The sequence below is a fragment of the Ambystoma mexicanum genome, chromosome 4q, assembly GCF_040938575.1.
Source record: "Ambystoma mexicanum isolate Mex_15411 chromosome 4q, UKY_AmexF1_1, whole genome shotgun sequence".
Taxonomy (NCBI): Eukaryota; Metazoa; Chordata; class Amphibia; order Caudata; family Ambystomatidae; genus Ambystoma; species Ambystoma mexicanum.
This window is the reverse complement of record NC_090928.1, coordinates 76,006,583-76,031,260: the sequence shown is the minus strand read 5'-3', so window position 1 is coordinate 76,031,260 and position 24,678 is coordinate 76,006,583.

The following is a 24,678-nucleotide window of genomic DNA, read 5'->3' as shown; positions in this document are numbered from 1 at the left end:
ACTGTGAGCCTGATTGGCTGCCTGACTGCCTGAACGCCCTTCTGAATGATTGGCTGCCTGAGTGTGACCCAGCAGAGTAAATGGGAGATCAACAATATTTCTGGGGGCCTCTCACCAATGGAAATCCTTCAGAAGCTGAAGTTGATACTTGATGCTTAACCTTGAAGCCCACTGGAAGAAGAATAATTGCTGCTGCTGTCCTTTGCTAATCTGAAAGCTGCATGACTGTCAAGGAACTGATCCAAGAGAGGACCCGGCTAGGAGACCTCTTCCCAAGCTATGAGAGACCATTGTGCACCACCTGGTCTTTGCCAAAGCTCCCTGGACATCAGACCCTCGAAAGGCTGCCGACCGTAGAAAGGGACTGTTGCGGAATCACAAAGCGAAGGACCCAGACATTGAAGTCCATCACCGTCGATGACCGCCATCGCTGACTGGAGCCACAGTGCTCCTTTGCCTAAGACATTTGATCCACGGACTCCCTTGCTCATAACCGTCGACAGCTTTCATCCTGCCGGAGAAAGTCAAGGCCTCCGATGACCGAGGAGAATCCGCCGGTGGGTTTCCCGCCACCCAAAGACCACAGAGACGCCAACGACCCGATGCCCTTGCTGGGCCAAAGTTCTTCATCGACTCTTTGCAGCAACTGACACTCGTCGTCGAGGTGCACTGCACGCCTCAGCTTGCAAGACGGTTTTGAGCGGTCGTCAACAAGCACAGCAAGAACCAAAGCTGCTGCCGCCACGACAGTGCTCACCCTTTTTCTTCACCGACTCCCGATGACCAGTGGCTCATGCCTTAAAGGGAGTGCACTCAAGAAGGGCCTGCCGATGACTCACCAAAGAACTCAGGTACATTGGGGTCATAGAAACTTTAAAAGGAATCAAGACTATATTGAGCATAATTGGACTGGGGTTGTCAAATACGCGTTATTTACAAGATACCCAGGTGGGGCGATCCTCGCACAGAACCATCTCATAGTAGTGGGATAGACCATTCTGCCATTGCTTGATTTAACTTGCTTTCTTTCTGTCGTCCATCGTTGATTCATCCTACAATCTGATTCGTATGCTATTTTGTGGCTGTTTGCTGTGGACGCATTTCAAAGGAATCGATAGTTAAGAGTGGTCCCACTTAGACCTGTAGATATTTACCATTATATTATTGCCAGACCTGTATATATTTGCCATTATACTATTGCCAGAGTACAAAGTGTGTTATTGTGGTTGTGTATATAATATGAACTTTATTTATATAAAGACTGTGTTTTCACTAACATAGTGTGTGGACATTCCTTTGTGGGTGCTTGGGGACTACACTGTACTCAAAAACCAGCCTGCATCACCTCCTGAGAGCTAAGCCTTGGTTGCTCGACCACAATACCAATACAGAGAACCTTGGCTGGGGTGATCTGTGCTTCAACTCTGCCATATAGAGAGCAGGAGTGCAGATACCCTCCTCCAGTCTTTACAGTTACACAAAATGGTGGCAGGATTGGGGACCACTGGGAACTCTGCTGCTGCAATATTATTCAATAGGCGTAAGTCCTGTACCATCCTCGAAGTTGACCCTTTGGCTTTTTTTAGAGGATAAATTGCAGTATTGCATGGGGATTCTGATGGCTGTATTATGCCCCTCTGGATAAGGCCTCTAAGGGAGAGTAAATAACTTCCTCTGCTTCTTTTGACATGGGGTATTGTTTTACTAAGGGCAAACATGCTCCTGGTTTCAGCTTAATGCGGACCGCCCCTCTCCTTTTTAGCAGACCTACATTGTGTGGGCCACTGGTCGACAACTTAATCGGCACTCTGTCTAGATCCTTCTGTAAGTGTGATAGGAATGTATTGGCCAAAAGCAGGGTGTGTGGCACTCCTCTGTTCTCTATACCTACCCAGTAGGGTATGGAGAGTTCAAATATCATCTCCCCTTCGTCTTCCGTGTCTTAAAACAGCCGTTAGTTTGACACATGGCTCAATGCTCAATGTGTTATCTCAATATACAAAACCGTGTACCATTCAAGATCCTCCTCATCCAAACCAGACAGGATCACCATGTCTGCCTTGTTATTTACTGCTTGCAAATATATCTTAATAATGGTGCCTGGTGCCCATTTCTACTGGACAGCTGGTCAAAATAGAAACTCTGCAGGTACACGTACAATGTTGCCCCTAATACCTGGCATCTAACCTAATACGATTGTTACCACATAGAGGAACAAATCAAGATGGAGTGGTGTGCCTCACAGGGCGCTGAGGCCACAAAATGCTTGTATTACTGCGACAGCCCTGCCGTAGTATGTGCCTGGGGTGAAAAACACTATACCCTCCTCTGAGAATGAAATGGTCATGTTTAACTTCCTCATGATGTCCCTACCCAGGAGAATAACTGGGGTGTCGCGTGAATACAATAAAGTGGCTGATAATTCATGCGTACTTATGGTGAGAGGAAAGTCTTGAGTGAAAGGAACTGATTTGACAGCCCTTATACGGTTGCATGTCCATTATTTTGTTAGACATGGGGAACAACCCTTCCTTGATGCAGGATTTGGTATCACTGGGTCGACCAAAAAATGAAATGTTTGATCCCCTAGCTTTAGTCCTACTCAGGGTTCCTCCTCCGGGTCAGTAGTTACTAATAATACTGGGCACACTAATGCTGCCTTTGGGATGTCCTATTGGGGGTAAGTGGTCAAACCGGGGAGCGGGAAATGATTGCCCACTTACACGCTCGCTCCTGTGTAGTGGGTGACTGTGCATGTGGCAGGTAGTTCTTATCCCACTGTTGAGCTGGGGCCTGGGTAAAATGTAATGCCTGTGACTGCATTTGTTGTTGTACAGGACCTGGGCCATATATTTGTTGCTCTTGTGTGGGACCAGGGGCATGCAGGACAAATTGGGGTTGTGGATTAAATGCTGGGTGGTAGGCAGGGACTTTGAAGTTGAATGGCATGGTCGACCTGCTCCTACAGTCATGTGCAAAATGACCCATCTTCCCACAGGACCAAAATTACAGCCCCGATCGGGCCCACATGTTTACCATACTTCCCTTCTGCCCTTGTACAAACATCCTCTCCCTCTCTGGAAACCTCTGTCTCCTCTCCCAAAATCCATATGCCCATCTATCCACCCCTGAGCAGGGACATATTAAGGGGCCACTCAGGCTGCCCCTCCATGGTGTTAGCTATTAACACGCCTTTCATTGTCAGCTTTGACAGTTCCTTCTGTATCAACTGTGCAAGTGCTGTCTGCATTTGTTCTGCCCACTCCCTATCTTTCTCCTGTTTCTACCGGCAATAGTGTGTGATATGCGCCTGTATCTCAGACCATGATTTAGCTTCCATCCCAACTACCTTGTTTAAATCTACCTGTATCTCCGAAGTGAGCCCCTTGCATAACACGGGATACAAAATTACAATGTTTTTGTCCCAAGCCTCCGCTGTCTCTAACCGCCATATCTCCTGGAATGGCTGTGGGGTCCTCAACTGTTCTCGTTGTGCGGGCCATGATAGAATTTATGTCGGCTTCGTCACGGTACATGTTCCTCAAAACTTTCCATACCTGCCCTCAACAGTTATTAAACAGGGCACCTTTGTGGTCGGTACTGTTCAATGTTTCCCCATTGCACCCAGGTTTACTCCATATCTCATCCACCTGCTCCCCTAGCAGGGAGGTGAAAAAGTCTTTATATCCCCCATAGCAAGGGTGTTGCCTGATGTATGCTTCTCAAGGGCATACATCCACTTGCCAGATGCTGCAGTAAGGGAGGGCAAGGTGTGCATTTAGTTGACCCGATCCATGTGGGGCCAAGACACATCATTAGGTTTCCCCGGTCCCTCCTGTAACAACAGGAACTGGGTTCCCCTCTGTTTAAGCTTGGATGCCCTCACATGCCTCTTGCTTTTGGCAGGATCATTCGACTGGGCCACAATCATAATCTGCGGCTCCAGGGTGTTACCTTTTGTGAGTCCTCTGACTGCCACCCGTCGCTGTCCTCCTCCTCACTTCCCTTTACACTTAGTAATCTCCATGAGTCCCGCCCCTGACCACGCTCATGAATGGTGATCCCTCACCCGCACCGCATGGCGTTATCCTGACAGCGTTGGGCTAAGCCACGGAGATCTGGGGATCATCTATAAACTTGCCAACGATCTTAAAGAGGATCCATCCCACTCTCTATGATCAATACCTATGGGCGCTCTCTATACCTCCACTTTCCCTGGCTGTATGTTCTGCCTCTGCGAGGTCTGTGTCAGCTCCTGCTCTGCTTTTTGTAATGCTGCCTCCACCTGCTTGCAAGCCTTGTCCTCAATTGCTAAAATCGCTGGATCTTTGGTGGCCCTCCTGGGTTTTGGTAATGTCCCTTTCCCATCTACCATTGGAGAGGAAGAAAATTGAGGATTGATGTACCCCAAGGCAGGCTGTAAAGGTAGGATCCATATAGGGGTGGATGGATGGTACAGATTTGGCTCCCCTGGGGTGAACATTCTCATCCTCCACAAAAATTTTCCATAAATCAAGTATACTCTGCCTATTATTCTGAAATGTTCCCTTATACTTTCACAAAAAATATGGGTGCATAAGCTCTAATACAGTGTTGTCATGCGTGCCCTCCTAATGCCATGGTTTAAACAATTCACCCACAGTTCCCTGCACCCACTCTTTATGATCTTTTCTTTATACTGTGGAAGTGCTTTACACATATGCTCCAAAGGCTTATCCATAGTGTCACAATGCTCCAACTACACTCAAAAGACAGCCTGCTGACACCGCCTGGTGACTGCTCCCTTAACAAGAGCGCCAGAAATTCCTATTTTCAAAACTCACAATTTCTAATAGCAGGGAGGCCTGGCCCAACAAAACCCCAGGTTGCAGAAGAAGAGACAAAGCTTCAAGGTGGGGTGAGAAACCCTAGACCCCAGGGTGGGATAGAAGAGATGAAATCCTGTGGCAGGATGAGAAACTGGAGACCTCACGGTGAGGTATTTATTTTTATTTATTTGTATAGCGCACAAAAACCCTCAGGCATCAGGGCACTGGAGAGAACCAGTTAAATTTAGCCCATAGGCACAGATAGTAGCATAAATAGTGGTTACATTCGGGAAGTACAACACATCACAACAGGTACATAATTTGATCGGAGGTTCATGTTGTGCAGGTCAAACATCCATGTTTTAAGGGCTCTGCAGAAGGCCCAGTAGGAGTCCTCTGCTCTTAGAGCATGTGGGAGGAAATTCCATTGCTTAGCAGCAATGATTGGGAAGCTTGTCCCACCTGCTTTTGCACGTTTGAACTTAGGTTGAGCCATTCTATGGATTTAAGGGGTTCTGGTGAGCCTGGCCGAGTGAGTCTTGGTGATTGTATGAACCAGGTAGGGCGGGGCAGATTTGGAGATACATCTGTGGGTGATTGTGAGTGTCTTGAATGAGATTCTTTCTCGGAAGGGGAGCCATTGTACTGCTCTGCAGGCAGCTGATATGTGTTCTAATTTGGGAATGTTCAGGGCAGCTCATATGGCATTATTTTCGATGGTCTGGTGTTTCTTTATGTTGTGGGCTGAGGTAGCAGCGAAAAGGTCATTACATACACAGGCCTGCACTTATTTATTGGCAGCTGACCACTCTTACCAAGTGATCTCTGCCAGTCAATTAACAGCTGCTTGCAACTTCATCCCTAGCACTTACCCCCCCCCTCATCCCTTCTCTCTCTCACTACACTTGCACGTTCTGAATGCTCACAAGGCCTAGTAGGACCGCTTCTCTCTTTCAATGTTATATGTGCCTTTCATTCCCATGTTCCAGACACGTTGCCCTGTGGGCACTTTGAAACACATTGTTCTTGATGTATGAGCCCCTTACCAAATGAACAATAAAATAATAAAATAAAATAGTGCAGCCTAGCGCCTAGCACGTGACGGTATACTCCGAGGATTTTAACAGCTGGTGTGACTGGGACCACTGTGCCATCGATATATTATTGAGTACTTAGGGTCCAATTTTTTTTCCAAGGCTGAGGAACCAATGATGAGAAGTTCTGTTTTCTCATCATTGAGACAGAGGCCATGGGTTGTCATCCAGGGTAGAAGAGATCAAACCCCAAGGCAGGGTGAAAAACCTCAGACCACAACTGCGGGGAAGAAGAAACAAAGCTCCAAGGTGGGGTAAGAAGCACGAGGCCCCAGGGTGGGGAAGAAGAATCAAAGGCCCAAGGTGGGGCTAGAAACCCAAGACCCCAAGGTGGGGTGAAAGACATGACACCCCAAGCCAGGGTGAGAAACCAGAGACCCAAGGGTGTGGAAGGCGAAACAAAACCCCAAGAATGGCTGAGAAACACGAGACACCAGTGTGGGGAAAACAACAGCACAAGATAGGACAAGAGACCCAAAACCCCAAGGTGGGTGAGAAACTGGGACCGAAGGGTGTGGAAGGAGAAACAAAACTCCAAGAGTGGGTGAGAAACATGAGACACCAGGGTGGGGTAGAAGAGATAAAACCCCCATGCGGGGTGAGAAACCTGAGACCCCACGGTAGGGAAGAAGAAACAAAGTCCCAAGAATGGGTGAAAAACACGAGGCCCCAGGGTGGGGAATAAGAAAAAAAAAACATAGCGGGATTCAAAACCAGAGACTGCAGGGTGGGATAAAAGACATGACACCCCAAGCCAGGGTGAGAAACCCAAGACCTAAGGGTGCGGTAGAAGAGGGAGAGCCCAAAGGTGCAGTGAGAAAACGGAAACCACAGGCTGGGGAAAAGAAACAACAGCCCAAGAAGGGACAAGAGACACAAAATGCCAAGGTGGGGGGAGAAACCTGAGGGCCCAAGGTGGAGAAGATGAAACAAAACCCTAAGGGGGTTGAGAAACCTGAGACCCCAGTGTGGGAAAGAAGAAACAAAGCTTCAAGGCAGGATGAAAAACCTGAGACCCCAGGCTGGGATAGAAGAGACAAAACCCCAAGGTGGGTTGAGAAACTCAAGGCCCCATGTTGCGGCAAAAGAGACAAAACCCCAAGGAGTATGAGAAACCGAACACCCCTGGGTGGCGAAGAAGAAACAAAGCCCCAAGAGTGGGTGAGGAACCCAAGGCCCCAGGGTGGGGAAGAAGAAGCCAAGCCCCAAGGCGGGGTCAGAAATCTGAGACCCCAGGGTGGTGTAGAAGAGATGAAACCCCAGGGTGGTGTAGAAGAGATGAAACCCCAAGATCAGATGAGAAACCTGAGACCCCAGAGTTGGGTAGAAGATAAGAACCCCCAAGCCAGGGTGGTATACCCTGTGATCCAGTGTGATTTAGAAGAGACAAATCCCTAGGTGGGGTCAGAAACCCTAGACCCATAGTGGGGTAAAAGACATGAAACCCCAAGGAGTATGAGAAACCGAACACCCCTGGGTGGCGAAGAAGAAACAAAGCCCCAAGAGTGGGTGAGGAACCCAAGGCCCCAGGGTGGGGAAGAAAAAGCCAAGCCCCAAGGCGGGGTCAGAAGTCTGAGACCCCAGGGTGGTGTAGAAGAGATGAAACCCCAAGATCAGATGAGAAACCTGAGACCCCAGAGTTGGGTAGAAGATAAGAACCCCCAAGCCAGGGTGGTATACCCTGTGATCCAGTGTGATTTAGAAGAGACAAATCACTAGGTGGGGTCAGAAACCCTAGACCCAAAGTGGGGTAAAAGACATGAAACCCCAAGCAGGGGTGAGAAACCTGAGACCCCAGGGTGGGTTATGTATAGGAGGAGCCAATTGTCTCTACCGGGAGTCCCGTCCCCATATCGCCTATATGTTGGAAACCAGAAAATGTGGCATACACAACAGCAATAATGGTCCCTATACTGCGAAATGTCCTTGAAACAAGGTATCCATTGAGAAAGCCTGATATGATGTACCCGCAAAGAAATGACAGTCTTTTAGAGGAGATTCCCGAAGAAGTGTGAAGATGAATGAAAGCGAAGACTGGTAACGTCACATGAAGCAGAAATGACGCACCCAGAAGAGATGCCAATGAAGAGAGTATATAGACCTTATGGAATCTGATGGCGAAGTAAAGAACTGAACAGCATTTCACAAGCAAAATGAAGATTGCACGTGCGGAAAGCACTGAAGAAAATGCAAGCCGTTTTATAATTGTACAAATGCTGAAACACAATTAGACTAAGTAATCATAAGGCTGGTTATACTTAGTGTATAGACTGCAGGCGGTGCCGCCACTATATATATGTGTGTATAGAATCTGGATGTTCCACAATGCATTTTAGGAAACTAGGACCCCATGAACAGAGGGGCTGAAAGTGTGGTGCAGTTGAAGAAAATAGCTGACAACAAGGGAAGATTCGCAAAAGGTTGTCTGGCCCAGTGTCAAGGGTTGGGGCAGCCAAGAAACTAGTTATCTATTCGAGAAGATACAATGAACGTGGAAAGCGAGGCAAGCTTCTGTTCAGGTGTAATGGAAAATCAGTAGAAGCACCAGATTTTATTCATTTAATAGTGTTAAATGCAAAGAAAGAGCTCAAAACATGCTCTCCTGTCACATGGTCAAAATGAAAATAGGCTTTGGGCAAGCTACACCGAGACTTGAAGATAAGACCATGCTCACACTCCCTTCTATTGTCAGGCGCAGTGATACTTGCAAGGCTGAGTTCAAAGACTAATTGAATGGCAGACAGCAGGAGTGATGATGGATGTTGGGCTAATTGGGTGGGGAGGCATGGTCAAGTCCAACCCTTCAGCACCGGGGTTACCAGCTTGAGTGCTGCTAGCGAGTGGAATATTCCAGAATGGTACAATTGTGCCAACCAATCATAGCGGGCCACGTAGCAAAGAGGCCTATAGTTTGAAAGCCAATGAAACATTGTGTAATTTATGACAGCGAAGATGACTTGCACTAGGGGTGGGTATAGCTGTTCACCTGACCGTAGAGATCCAATCACAATTATACCCCCATAGAAAGTATACTTAGATGTTCCCCTTAAGCCTTTTCCGAACCCAAGTAGGTTTTCTTATTTTGTCACATAGGATGACATCCCGTATGATGAATTTTTGCAATGAAAGTAATGTTTTTTATGAAATGCTTTGAGACTTATGCAGTGGGCTGTCCATTGATGCTCGTTGTACACACTCCCTGTTTTTTAAAATTGCAATTAAAAACAGTTATGTTTTGCCAACTTCCTGGGTCGGTTTTTTATTGGTGTAAGAGTAAGATCTGCATCCCATCCATCCCATAGAGCGCTACCTCACTTAAAGGGCATACGGGTTCATGTAGAAGAGCTGAAACTCCAAGGCGGGGTGAGAAACCAAAGAACAAAGGGTGGGGTAGACGAGAGAGAGCCCAAAGGTGGAGTGAGAAACCCGAGACCCCAGGGTCGGGGGAAATAAATGAGAGCCCAAATGGGGATGAGAGCTCCAAACCCACAAGGTAGGGAGAGATACCTGAGACCCCAATGAAGGGTAAAAGATACGAACCCCCAAGGCGGAATAGAGATAGAAGACTCCAAGATGAGGTAAGAGAAACAAGGCACACAGCAGGGCGAATGAGACACTTTACTGTACTTTTAGTTTAGTTAATTTGGTTATATAGCGCACCAAACCCAACGGTATCAATCAAGGGTAAACAACACAGGAGAGAAAAAGTGCAACACTTAGTCAAGCTCTTGGCCCAGTCTTTACCTAGGGGCAAGGAGCCTCTACTAAAAAGGACATACATGGCTGGGGATCAGAGGCCAACCACCAGTCACTTGCTTGGGGCCTAAGCCCAACTGTATTTTTGTTGAGTTGATGTGCTTCTTGTCTATGTGGTAGGGACAGAAAGCAGGTACCATAGTGTGACGAATGGAGGACTTTCTTATTTGTAACCAACATACTGATTTAAGAGGATTCAATTCAACACTACAGCTAAGTCAACGCCTAGTCTAGAATACTGAATGAAAACCCTTATTGATATATCTTTATGTCCAGTTCATGCGTTCTGGATGACTACCCCTATATAACACCCCTCTCTTGGAATCCCCCTGACCCCACTGAGCCAAGAAGTAGTTCTGTTTTGCAAGTTTAAAAGGTTTATTTGATAATTTAAACAATAGATATATATATCACACTTTATAATAATTAATAATTGAATATCACACTTAATCTGATATGATAAAGATTAACAACGGAGAATCTGGCACTAGCACACTTCTTTATAATCAATGATGAGTGGTTATAAGATGGATAAGATAGCAACAATACTTTGATGGTTTCAAATGGATGCAATGTGGAATGAAATGCAGTACAGAAAATAACTTGATAGGATTTCAGCAAAAGACAATGTAATCACTTTCTTGGACAATTCACCCCCCCTTTTATGCAATGCAAGGAAATGGAAGGAAAGCACACAGTTCTCAGAAATGCAATCAAATGTAATTCAGTTCACCTCAGCAAGCTTAGACTACAGAAGTTTGAAACACGGGCCCAAAATGCTTTTATATGTGCTGGCAATGAAGTGAAAAATATGCTAAAATGCTTTTAATTCCCTCTAGAGGTTCAGGGTGAGTGGTATCAAGTTAATATTAGTCCAGGCTCACTCTAGCAATGATTCAGGGGTGGTTCTTAAGAGGCAAACAAATTTTTAGCAAGGAAAGCAAGGAAGCTACTGTTTTCACACGAGGAGAAATGTGCAAATCGCGGCAAATTCGCGAGTGCGAGAATCGTGATTACAGAGAAAGTATAAGGAGTAGGAAGTCGGTTCCAGGCTTGTTGGAAAGGTAAGATCCTAACCTTTCAGAGGAAAGTTGAACCAAGTTCCTAGCACAATCGGTTACGGAGCTATGAACGATTTTGCGAAGGTTGTTTTTCGGATTTGAAATTTTAAAAGTTCAAAGCGACAGGTTACAGCTTGCAGCTAAAAATGACAGGTGACAGCTTTACAAAATGACAGGTGACAGTTAGGAGGCAGTTCTCGTTAGATTAAAATAGATTGAATTATATTATTTTAACTAAGAGATTGGTTCTGCACAGTTCTGCTAGGTACTCACAATATATTTAGAAATAGAATGGGCCTCGCCACGGATCTGGTCAGGTTTTCTTCACTCGCCACGGACGGTCTCTGCGCACAGTGGTCTGGGTCAGCTCTCTGGTTCTGCGAACAGCGGTCTGGTCTGGGTCTCTGGTTCTGATCAGGTCTGTGGGTCCGGATACAGCGGTCTCCGGTTCAGCTGGTCTCTCTCTGGATACAACACTGCTCTCTGGCAAATGGCAAGAGTTCTTGCAAAGAATTCAAACAGCTCGCCTGGCTGTGATAATGGCAATGATTTGAGGCCTGCTAAAGAGGGATTTAGCTTGTAGTTGACCTCTATGCTACAAATTCTGAAGTAAAGTCTTGGTTTCTGAAGGTGGATAGATTGAAGTCTCTATGTTGGCTCTCTGGAGGTTGATGGAGGTAAAGTATGGATTTTCCCGGCAGAGCGTCCCGCAGCAGATGGAATAGAATGTCCCTATCTGTCCTGACTGTCCGCTTTTATGTGTTTTGAAAATGGGTGGAGAGGCTAGCTTCCTAGGCCCTACCCCTCTCCACTTGTCATTGGCCACTTCATCCTCTTCCCCTTGATTGGGGGAATGAAATGAAGTGTCATCATGATGAGGTCTGTTTATGGTACAGAGAACCCACCCCTGTCAAATTGCACACAATCTATATTTTGACCCAAAAGACATATTTGCACAGGTACACATTTGTTTAAAATTACATGCACCCATCACATATCACAGGAGGTATACCCTGTCCAAATCTGCTTTTCCTGGGAGCTTGCATTCAGAAATGGCAACATTTGCACTTTTTAACTGGTTTCGTAATATCGGACATTACCGCAAATTTATACACATGTGCGCAAGGAGTATGGATTTTACTTGATGAAGTGTCAGATTTTTAACATGCATACATTTTAAGTAATACCCTCTTAACTGCTGGTTTGCCCCCAGATCATGCCACCGGTTCTAAACACCTCTTAAAATGTGGGCCGAAAAATCACAAGAATTATGGTATCATTTAAATAATTTTCACAAGTCCTCTCTATGAATGATCCATCTTTTTAGAGTTATGTTCTGGCCCCAAAGGGGTGTGGTTTCCCCCCAGCACAAGGTTGAATTTCTGGTTTTTCCAGTTCTGCCAAGCCAGCTTGCTCTCACAGGCAGTGCTCCTCCCCTTTCCTTCCAGGAGGAAGCCACTTTTACGGCCCCCATAATAAAACATTTGCCTGAGTCAGGACAGGGCTTTGTTCAATTTCCTACAGAGCCCAGGTAATTCAATCAGAGAAGTGTCATATCCCTTTTGGTGGGAGCAGCAAAAGGCACCTAGGCCTGGGAACACAGCTGTTGTGCAAGTCTCAACTCCTGTCGGGGGTAGCTGGTCGGCAGAATTCAGTTCCTTATGCCAGCCCCCAGCTAATGTCACTTTTAGTTACCCAGTTTTCTGCATTCAAATAAAACTAACCATTTTTACATATGCAGCTAGAATGCTGATTCTAAGTTTAAAACTATGACATTTAAACAATTGCAACCTATGTGAAACTCAAAAGTAGGTCACTCATTTCTTTTAAACATTTAGATTTTTAGTGTCTTTCAGTCCAAATTTACTTAAACTGCTGAAATCCACAGCTCAGCCAGTCTTGTTATAAACCTTCAAGTCACTTCAGAATATAACATTAGATTGTATCCACCTCTCAGTAAGTCTTTCTTTGGCCTGCTTTGAGTTCATTTATTCAGTTTTACACAAAAAAAAGTCTGGTGTTGTTTTAAAACGCCGGCTTTCTGATAGTGGTGAGTACTGGTAATGCACCCATTTTTGGGATTTAAGAAAATGAATTCCCCAAAATTCTAGGTTGCTTTTGGCAATCAGCATTGCCATTCCCAATGGTTTCAGACTACTGTGTGGGTAGTCCAATGGTGGTTTTAGGCAGTGCCCTTCTGTGCCCATAACATCGGCAAAAATGAGTGGCAGCCTATTCTTCATGCATTTCCCTGTGCATTTTCTGGGAAGCTCTGGCCATCATGATGTTTTCAATGCCAGTACTGCACAGTTTTTGAGGTAGGGCTCGGATGCATGGGTAAAAACATCCCACAAGCCCCCCTCTTGCGATGGCCATTCTGTTTCACTGATGGAACTAGCAAGACCTGGGATGTTTCCTCATCTTCTTCCAATAGATGGCACAGTTCAGCATCTTTTCCTCCATCCGGTACTGATCGATCGGTTCTCCTCGCCGGTCCTGATGGGAATATTAGGCGGTACACTGGGCCCCTTGCGTCTCTGCTCCCGGTCTCCGGATTGTCCTCCTTGGCCAGCCTGCAGGTTTTCCTTCTCCTAGGACGACAAAGGAAGAGCGGCAATACCTACTCATAGACATTTTTCCCCCACCATTGATATAGTGGGGTGGCATATAAATTTATAGTCAAAACATATGAACATGCACATTTCTTTTTGCATTCAAAAACGAAAACACCCACATTGAGAAACTCAGAATTTGATAGGCGATATGTAGGATCTTTTAAGTTAGAACAGAATTAATCTGAGACAGTACCCTTCAGGATTCCAGAGGATTCCTCCAGTTGTTGCAGAGTGTGCCTGGGATGGCAACACTTCAACTGGTTAATGTGGACCCACTTGTCTTCCCCCTCTGCCAAACCGCCTTTGGGGATGCGGATCTTGTAGGCCACAGGGGAGATCTTGTCTATAATCTCAAAGGGTCCCTTCCATGTAGGCAAACATTTTCGCTGTTTGGCCTGGTTCCTTTGGAAATTGTATAGATAGACCAGGTCCCCCACCTGATATTCCTTCCTGGAAGTCTTCAGGTCATAGTGGGTCTTCATGCTATCAGCTGATCTTTCTAGATTCCGCTGAGCATAAGCAAAAGCATGTTGAAGGTGTTTCCTTAAATTCTCCACATACTCATGAGTTGTGGAGGCATTTATCAGTGTCTGCTCTTGGGTCCTGTAGAGCAAATGCTGAGGAAGCACCATCTTGCGCCCAGTCATCAACTCAAATGGTGACATTTTGGTTGCAGATGAAGGGGTAGATCTGATGGCCATTAGGACCAGAGGTAATCGGATATCCCAACTTGGCCCAGACTCCGCCACAAACTTTTTTAATATGCTCACAATGGTTCGGTTATATCTCTCTACTGCCCCAGAAGAAGCTGGCCGGTAAGCAATATGCAACTTCCTTTTGACCCCCAGTATCTCCCACATCTTTGTCATTACTTCACTGGTGAAGTGGCTACCCATGTCTGACTCAATCCTTTGAGGTAGACCAAAACGGGAAAAGATGTGGTTAATCATCAAGGCAGCTGCGGTTTCTGCCTTGCAATTTGGGGCTTGGAGACATTCCAACCACTTGGTAAACAAGCATGTCACAGTTAACATGTACTTATTCCCCCTAGCAGAGCGAATCACGGGGCCTACAAAGTCGATTTGTAAATCTGACCATGGCAGTGTCATCCCCCTCTTTTGGAGAGGCGCATGGTGCGTGAGGGATGATGGCTGAAATTGTGCACACACAAGACACCCCTTCAAGTATTGGTCGAGGTCCTGCCCCATGTGTGGCCAGTATGCAACCTCTCTTAAGATTTCCAATCTTGTGTGAAACCCCCTATGACCGGCGGTGGCCGCATCATGGGTGTGACTTAACATCAGGCTTCGGAATGAGGTAGGAACCACCACTGATCGTGGACAGCTTTGGATTTCCTTACCAGCAAACCGTCTTGGATTCAGAACATTTTTGGACATTTCATCAACACTCTTAGGTCCTCTTTCCCAATGTAATCGGTATCCGTCAGGGGAAAGTTCTCAGGGTCCTCAAGGTGTTGGTAAAACTTACCAATAATTGGATCCCCCTTCTGAGCTGTAATCAAATCAGCATCAGGGGTCTCCTTGCTCCATTGGGCAGTTGAAAGATCACTGTGAGCATTTGTCTGGAACCTAGTGATAGCAGTGACCTGGATTTCCCCCAACAGGGACTCTATTTCTATTAGATCCCCTTGGATGGCCCCGGTTTTGGCCAGCTGATCAGCTAAGTCATTTCCAGTTTTGTCTGGTCCCTCTACTTTGGAATGACCCTTGATCTTCTTCCAATAGATGGTCATTCCTTTCGAGGTGACCAGATCATCAATGTTTTGGATCAACTTCCCATGTTTCAAGGGTTTGTTGTTGTTACTCACCGGAATGGAGAGTACGTAAACAGGCCGGACCTCTATTGCTGGGAATTTGCTTGAAGGAGCAAGGGTTGGAGCCTCCACCCAAGCCTCCTCTCTGTGAGGGAATGAACTCTTTAAACCGATATGACCACCTGCTGAACTGTACAGACAAGGGGACCGATCGATCAAAAGAGCGGGGAGAACAGACCGTCTCAAACCCAGGCTGTAAAGGAAAGGACAACAAGTTAAACAATCTGCCAATAATGAATCTGGTTTTCCCAAGACTATTCCCCTTTAGTAGTACCTGGTTTAATCTCCCCTTAAGCCAAAAGAACCGGAGCAACCTATAAAGAAGAGAGGCTTTAGTATATGGCTAAAGGTATAACTCTTCAGTATGGAAAACCAAGAAAACTATACTTTACCCCTGATGGAAATAGGATTGATGTAAGCGTCCTGGGAAACAACGAAAGTATAAAATAAAAAAAGGGGAGGTTAGTAAGGCAGCTATCCCCGAGCGGAACGAGGGTCGCACTGGTTTCGGGATGGTGCACCACAGCAAAGCGTTCAAAAAGATGCACTTAGGAAAGAAGCCAAACTCCACAGAAGATGGAATTCCAATTAGTCTTTCTTACCGGAGTAGTTACTATCCCAGAGTCCAGGAAGCAGGCAAGGGGTCTGGTATACGGGCGGTCAAGAAACACAGCAGAATCAGTGTCCAAGAGTTCAGAAAGCAGGCAAGGGGTCTGGTACACGGGCGGTCAAGAAACACAGCAGAATCAGTGTCCAAGAGTTCAGGAAGCAGGCAAGGGTCTGGTACACGGGTGGTCAGAAAATAGTTCAATCGAGGATTCAGAAGAAGGAGTCCGTGTGCAGGCAGGGTCGGTACACGGGAAAACAAGGACTTCACAATTCAAGGTACAAGGAGAGCACTTCGGAAAGTATGCCGATTGTAACTTTAAACAGAAGCAGCGTTCTGTATGCCGCTGTGGAATAAGTAAACAACAAAGAGGCGTACCGTTTGAAAATGAGGCTCCCATCTCAACGCCGAGAACTACAACTTCACAGGTTTTCTGGATCCTGTAGTTCGTGTAGAAATTTTCCACGGCAGCTGCCAGCGCGATAAGAAGGGCGCATGCCGGCGCCGTAACCCTTTATGAAGGGCGATCACTTTCCTGTCCCTTATTCTGGCGTTACCTGGAATTCCCCAATTGTTCTTGCGTATATGAGAGCAACGAGGCAGAACCCGGGGAACGTGGTGCGGCCGAGGGCGAGGTGTAACAGCATCCACCCCCAAAGGCGGCGCATACCCCCTCCGTGCATGGAAACGGCGCAAGAGAGCCGGAGTATGTATATTGCATAAGGGCTCCCAGGACGTGTCATCGGGACCGTACCCCTTCCAATCCACCAAATAAAAGGGGCGCCCCCTACGGAGACAAAAATCCAGGATGTCCGCCACTTCGTATTCATCATCCCCATCCACCTGAACCGGAGGAGGGCGATCGGGCAGCCGAACCGAGGGTGGACAAGGCTTCAGGAGACATACGTGAAATACAGGATGTTGATTCCACGAGGTAGGTAAAGAAAGGCGTACAGCCACCGGATTTATAATCTCAATAATGGGAAATGGACCCACGAATTTAGGCAACAACATACGTTTGCCAGGAATCCGCAAATTACGGGTGGACAACCAAACTTTCATGCCCACCTTATAATTAGGTGCCGGTATTCTGTGACGATCAGCATTTTTCTTTGCCCTCGCCTGAGCTAGAAGTAGATGTGAGCGAACCGTACTACGGGTCGTCACCAATTCCCTTACACAGTCCCGAGCCGCCGGGTTGTCAATGGGAAGCGTAGGATCAAAAGGTAATGATCGTGGATGGCAACCATAAAGGGCAAAACATGGGGAGACCCCTGAGGCGGTATGCATGGAATTATTGTAAGCGAATTCAGCAGAAGGAAGCATTGTTAACCAGGATGCTTGGAAACGAAGGCAGAGACACCGGAGATATTGTTCAAGGGTGGCATTTACTCTTTCAGTTTGCCCGTCCGTCTGAGGATGATAAGCAGAACTGAACCGATCGTCAATACCCAATGAAGCAGTCAAAGCCCTCCAGAAACGTGATGTAAATTGAGAGCCACGATCCGAAATCAGGATAGCAGGCAATCCAAAGAACCGGAAAACGTTCTGGCGAAAAAGGGAAGCCAAAACAGGAGCAGAAGGCAGACCTGTACAGGGAATGAACAATGCCATCTTGGTGAAATAATCAATGACTACCCAGATAGTGTCAAGGCCTTTCACAGGAGGTAGATCCACAATAAAGTCCATAGAAACCATGTACCACGGTTTGTGAGGCACAGGGAGAGGGCGTAACAGACCCACAGGTTTAGAATGGGAGACCTTGCATTGGGAACATACAGAACAGGATGCCAGATAGTCAATCACATCCCTTGACATAGTAGGCCACCAGGACCAACGGCATAATGCCTCCAGCGTCTTTTGCTGACCCGGATGAGCCGCACAAAGGGAATCATGAGACCAAGCCAGAGCACGCAATCGTGCCTGTCCTGGAGGCACAAACAAGCGTCCTTGGATATAGGGTAGGCCTTGAACCACATCAAGATTGAGAGTCTCACATTCTTCTTTATGCGCAGAGACCCAATCCGAAATCAAAGTCTGCAGGCTAGGTTGAGGGGTGCAGGCACAAACAACGTTACCAGGTAACAAGAGCGGTTTGTCAGAGGCTTTGTTGTCAGAATGGAAGGCAATGCGTGACAAAGCATCTGCACAAGAATTCAATCGGGCCGGTCGATATGTGATTGTGAAATAAAACTGGGAAAAGAAAAGATGCCAACGAGCCTGTCGCGCAGTAAGACATTTCATTGATTTAAATGCCAAAAGGCTTCGATGATCCGAAAAGACTGTGACCTGATGTCGAGCCCCCAAAAGATGGTGCCGCCATTCGGAAAAAGCGTCTTTTATGGCTAGGAGTTCTCTTTCTCTGATTGGATAGTTGCGCTCATAGGGCGTCAATTTCCTTGAAAAGAATGCAATCGGATGGGCTTCCCCTGAGTCTGGACACCTTTGAGATAGAACCGCCCCAATAGCCGAGCCAGAAGCATCGGCCTCCACCAAAAATGGCAGTAAGGGATTAGGGTGCTGTAACACTGGAGCGGAAGTGAAGGCTGCTTTAAGGGTGTCAAAGGCTCTTTGTGCCTCCTGGTTCCATTGATAGGATTTCTTAGAGCTGGTCAAAGCCGTCAGCGGCGCTGATATGGAAGAAAAAGACCGGATGAAGCGTCTATAGAAGTTCGAGAACCCCAAAAAGGATTGCAAGGCTTTAATCGGTGTAGGAACGGGCCAATCCAAGACAGCCTTAACCTTAGAGCGACTCATTCTTATACCCCTACTAGTTAGGTCGTAACCAAGAAATTCCACCTCAGTGGAGTTGAAGACACATTTTTCAGCTTTGACAAATAGGTGGTTTTCCCTCAACCGTTGCAAGACAATTTGCACGTGCCTCGTGTGTTCCTCGCTGGAGGGTGAATATATTAGGATATCGTCCAAATATACTACAACAAACTGATCCAAACAGCCATGGAAAATATCATTCATGAACGCCTGGAAAGTGGCCGGGGCGTTACAGAGACCAAATGGCATCACCAAATATTCATACAGTCCGTAGCGTGTTTTGAATGCGGTCTTCCACTCGTCCCCTTTTCGAATTCGAACAAGGTTATATGCACCCCTAAGATCCAGCTTAGTAAAGACTACAGAAGAACCGAGCTGGTCTTAGAGCACTGAAATGAGCGGGAGGGGATATTGATTTTTTACCGTCACCGCGTTTAATGCCCGATAATCAATACAGGGGCGGAGGTCGCCCTCCTTCTTAGGGACAAAAAAGAGCGGAGAAGCTGCAGGGGACCTGGAAGGTCTAATGAACCCAGTGGCCAATGCCTTGTCAATGTACTCCTTTAACACCTTATCTTCTGGAACCGTGAGGGAATAGACCCTACCCGCCGGGACCTTAGCACCTGGCAATAAATCGATTGGGCAGTCGTAAGGCCTATGAGGTGGCAATTGGTCTGCCCCTCCCTTGTCAAACACATCACAGAAAGACTTGTATTCAGGAGGGATTTCGGTTTCGGGAGATTTAGTGATGGCTCCAATTATAGACATAGATGCTACCAAGGCTTGACAAGAAGACTCAGGAGGACACACTAGTGTCTAGGAAACACTTTTCGTTACACTCAGTGGAAGGAAACTGCACAGTTTTTGTTGTCCAGTCGATGGCTGGATTATGATGTTGCAACCAAGGAATGCCCAAGATGACCTGGAATTGCGGGGCTTTAATGAGATCGAAGGAGATCGACTCAGCATGTCCTTCCTTGGTTTGCATATGAATTAAGGAGGTATTTTGTGTAACTAGGCCAGAGACCAAGGATGTACCGTCCACAGCGTGAACAGCCTCGGGTTGGGCTTTAGAGACAACCGAAACATTCTTACTTGTGGCGTAATCGTAATCCATATAATTCCCGGTGGCGCCGGAATCAATGATCGCCAAAGAAGAAAAAGTACTACCTTCAGTGGTAAACACCACAGGAAGGCTAACAGGAACAGAAACAGCACCATGAGAGTCCAAGGAAAGCACCCCCGGCGTAGGGACCCTGTCTATCGCCGGGTTCTGGCGTTTCCCGGCTTTTTGACAGGTCTCTTAGGGCAATCCTTCAAGAGGTGTTCAGCAGATCCGCAATACATACATAAATTATGTGTTCTGCGATAATCCCGTTGTGCAGAAGTCAAAGGACCTCTTACTGCCTCGATCTGCATAGGTTCCGGAAGCGAAGTAGAAGGAGAGGACTGTTCCACCTGCAGAGTAACAGGGGCTGGCGACTTGCGTTCACCCCTTCTTTCGGTTCTTCTAGCGTCTATTTGTAATACCAAGTCCAACAGTTCACCAAAAGTGGTTGGAACCACTGGTACTGTGGCCAACACGTCCTTTAACTCTTCTGACAGCCCTTTGTAGAACACGGCTGACTTTTTCTCTTCTGGCCAATCAGTTTCAGCTGCCAACTGCTTGAATTTAGTAAGGTATGAAAACAAAGAGGATGTGCCTTGACGCAGATTGAGGAACTCCTGGTCAGTAGCCTGGGATTTATAGCGGGTGTCAAATACTCTGTTCATGGAAGTGATGAGAGCATCACAGTCATAAAGGACGTAGCTATTAGATTCCAGTAACGGATTAGCCCAAGCGGCTGCTGTACCCCCAAGATGAGAGAGAACAAAGGCTGCCTTCGTAGTAGAATTAGGAAAAGCAGTGGGCCGACAGAGAAAATGTAATTTGCACTGGTTGATAAACGTGCGATAATGTTTAGGATCCCCAGAGAATCGTTCTGGGGGGGCCAGTGGGAATTGAGTAGCCATAAGCACCGGGGTAGTCATAAAGCCAGAGGCAGAGGGTGTAGGACCGGTTGAACCTGATGCCGTAGCAGCAGACGTATCCACCCCCAGGGTGTGGGGGCTTGGAAAACTCTGCAAAGTGTCGATCCTTTGATGGAGAGCACTATGTGCGGCTGTCATATCAGAACGAAGTTCAGATACCAAACGAACCTAGGTGGTTAAAGGATCAACTTCTTCCATGGCTTCTGTTTCTGTTACTCACCGGAATGGAGAGTACGTAAACAGGCCGGACCTCTATTGCTGGGAATTTGCTTGAAGGAGCAAGGGTTGGAGCCTCCACCCAAGCCTCCTCTCTGTGAGGGAATGAACTCTTTAAACTGATATGACCACCTGCTGAACTGTACAGACAAGGGGACCGATCGATCAAAAGAGCGGGGAGAACAGACCGTCTCAAACCCAGGCTGTAAAGGAAAGGACAACAAGTTAAACAATCTGCCAATAATGAATCTGGTTTTCCCAAGACTATTCCCCTTTAGTAGTACCTGGTTTAATCTCCCCTTAAGCCAAAAGAACCGGAGCAACCTATAAAGTAGAGAGGCTTTAGTATATGGCTAAAGGTATAACTCTTCAGTATGGAAAACCAAGAAAACTATACTTTACCCCTGATGGAAATAGGATTGATGTAAGCGTCCTGGGAAACAACGAAAGTATACAATAAAAAAAGGGGAGGTTAGTAAGGCAGCTATCCCCGAGCGGAACGAGGGTCGCACTGGTTTCGGGATGGTGCACCACAGCAAAGCGTTCAAAAAGATGCACTTAGGAAAGAAGCCAAACTCCACAGAAGATGGAATTCCAATTAGTCTTTCTTACGGAGTAGTTACTATCCCAGAGTCCAGGAAGCAGGCAAGGGGTCTGGTACACGGGCGGTCAAGAAACACAGCAGAATCAGTGTCCAAGAGTTCAGAAAGCAGGCAAGGGGTCTGGTACACGGGCGGTCAAGAAACACAGCAGAATCAGTGTCCAAGAGTTCAGGAAGCAGGCAAGGGTCTGGTACACGGGTGGTCAGAAAATAGTTCAATCGAGGATTCAGAAGAAGGAGTCCGTGTGAAGGCAGGGTCGGTACACGGGAAAACAAGGACTTCACAATTCAAGGTACAAGGAGAGCACTTCGGAAAGTATGCCGGTTGTAACTTTAAACAGAAGCAGCGTTCTGTATGCCGCTGTGGAATAAGTAAACAACAAAGAGGCGTACCGTTTGAAAATGAGGCTCCCATCTCAACGCCGAGAACTACAACTTCACAGGTTTTCTGGATCCTGTAGTTCGTGTAGAAATTTTCCACGGCAGCTGCCAGCGCGATAAGAAGGGCGCATGCCGGCGCCGTAACCCTTTATGAAGGGCGATCACTTTCCTGTCCCTTATTCTGGCGTTACCTGGAATTCCCCAATTGTTCTTGCGTATACGAGAGCAACGAGGCAGAACCCGGGGAACGTGGTGCGGCCGAGGGCGAGGTGTAACAGTTGTTAGCACATAACATGCCTCTGGTTTTCCAATTAACCAGGTGCTCCACGAACCCGTTCCGTACATAATCCGAATCTGTGATTATGACCAGTTCGTGGAGTTGATGCTGGACAGCAGTGAGGATGGCCTGATGCACAGACATCAATTCTGCCACCTGACTACTTCGGGGACCAATTTTGTATCCAGCGGAGGGTTCTGGGGACTCATTCACCCATGCATTCCCTACGCCGGCCACCAGTTCTTTCTCCCCATCGTTGTCAACATGGTAAGAGCATCCATCCACATACCCAGTGGGCATTCCCTCACACTTGTCTTCTTCAAAGACTTTGTGGCGGGAATTAAGGTATGCCTCCATGTTGTCCTTTATTTTTAGACTTTCGTCCTTCAGACAGTTTTCTCTGGCACCATCATGCAAGTCAGCCAGACCTTGCGCGAGGGGACTCTTCTTGTTTTGGCCATATCTGACCTCCACAGGAAAGCCTTGCATTGACAGAATCCAGGAAGTAATTCTGGAATTACTCACATTTCCGGCCCGGATTCTGTCACTTTGGAGATATTGCAGAGGCTGGTGTGGAGTCTCCACTATGATGTTTTCTCCCTGGATAAACGGGCGGTAATTCCTTAATGCCCACACCGCTGCCAGGAGTGCCTTCTCACAATCGTTGAATTTTTCCTCCACAGAGGATAAAGTTTTGCTCGCATAGGAGATTACTTTATTGACCTTGTCATGCTTTTGGTATAATACTGCCATCAAGCACGTATTAGAGAACCCCGTCTCCAGGAAGAACTCCTTGTTTCTGACAGGGTAAGCTAGGCAGGGCGCTTGTGAGAGGCTTCTTTTGAGTTGTCTTACTGCCTCGGCTTGTTCTGGACCCCATTCCCACTTGACCCCCCCCTTTCGGAGATGAATCAGGGGTCTGGTGATCTCTGCGTAGCCCTCAATGAACTTTCTGCTGTAATTAGTCAGTCCAAGGAGGCTCCTTAGTTCCCGCAGAGTTGTGGGGTCTTTCAGTTTTTGAAGTGCTTCCACTTTCTTTTCCTGGGGACAGAGACCTTGAGGAGTAATCTCATGCCCCAAGAAATTAACACGGGTTCTACACCACTGTGCTTTCTGAAAGGAAAGTTTTGCTCCGGCGGCCCTCAACTGCGTCAGAACATAACGGATCTCCGCTATGTGTTCCTCCACAGGTGAACTTTTGATGAGGACATCATCTACATAAACCAGGTTACCCCTCGCACCCAGGTCGGGCATGGCCTTATGTAGGAAAATATTGAACTCATTACCGGAGTTAAGGTATCCGAAGGGAGACCGGGTCCATGTGTACTGCTGGCCCCCAAAGGTAAAAGCCAGCTTGTATTGGTCCTCCCTACTGACAGGCACAGTCCAGTATCCATTGGTCAGGTCTATTGCAGTGAATACCTGTGACCCCTGGATCTGGGCCAGCCCTTGGTCAATGTAGGGCAGAGGCCATCGGGAAGTATGGACCCGTTTGTTGAGCTCCCTAAGGTCAGCGCAGAGTCTCCACTGGCCGTTTGGCTTCAATATTCCCAGCACCGGATTATTGAAGGTGCTGTGGACGGGACAGATTATTCCCCTGGACTCAAGGTTCTTAATTATTTCCGTAAGGGACTCCATTGATGCGAGAGGCAAGCGATATTGCTTCACAAACACCGGAGTCATGCCAGGGTCCGTGGGGATTGTTGTTGTGTGGATGTCGGTGCGACCACAGTCATATGAGTCTACCGCAAAGAGATCTTGGAAATCCAAGAAAACTTGTTTCAACTTTTGCTTTTGTTCCAGAGTCACACAGGCATCAGATAGGTTGACTCTCTCTTCCACCATCTGCCTGAAGCCTGGAAAGACTTCTGGTTTGGCTATTTCAGCGGCCTCCTCCAGCTGGGTGGAGAAGTCCCTGGTCAGAGTGCTGATTTGGACTGGAGGCTTCAGGTGGGAAAGGCAGCCCTCATGGACCTGGAAAATCACCTCATCCCTCCTGAAGTCACAAGTCACATCTTCCTTACCATAAGGGCAAGAAGTGTACACCAGGAAGTTCCCCCCATGCCGGGTAAAAATCCTGTCTGGTGTTGTATTGTCATCACTGTCATCGTCAAAGCAGTCCTTGGGGATTGGCCCTAACAGTTCATTACCTAAATCTATGGAAAAATGTTGGTCATCAACCGCCATTCCAATAATGGTGCCTGCGGCTAGAGTAATACTCTTTAAGTCGCTGTTATCCACCTCTATTGGAATGGTGTCATGTTCTATGTTGACTAATGGAGTTGGGTTTACCCCCAACCCTTGCTGTTGGAGAGAAGCGTTTAGATGTATGCAAGCATCAGGGTTTTGCAGATATTGTCCTCTTTTAACTTTCACTTCCAGGGAGAATTGTCGGGTCCTTTCTGGGATGGTGACTTCCTCTTTGATCTGAATTTCAACTGCATAAGGTAGCAATTGAGCTGACCTAAATGCTTTTTCTGGATCATCAAAGCCCATGGGATTATCCGCTAATCGGGACCAAGCTTTTAAGTTTATTAGGTCCAAACTAATGGCAAAGCGATTGAGAATGTCACTGCCTAAGTAAAAGGCGGCAGGGACGTCTCGCACGACCCAACAATTGTGGAC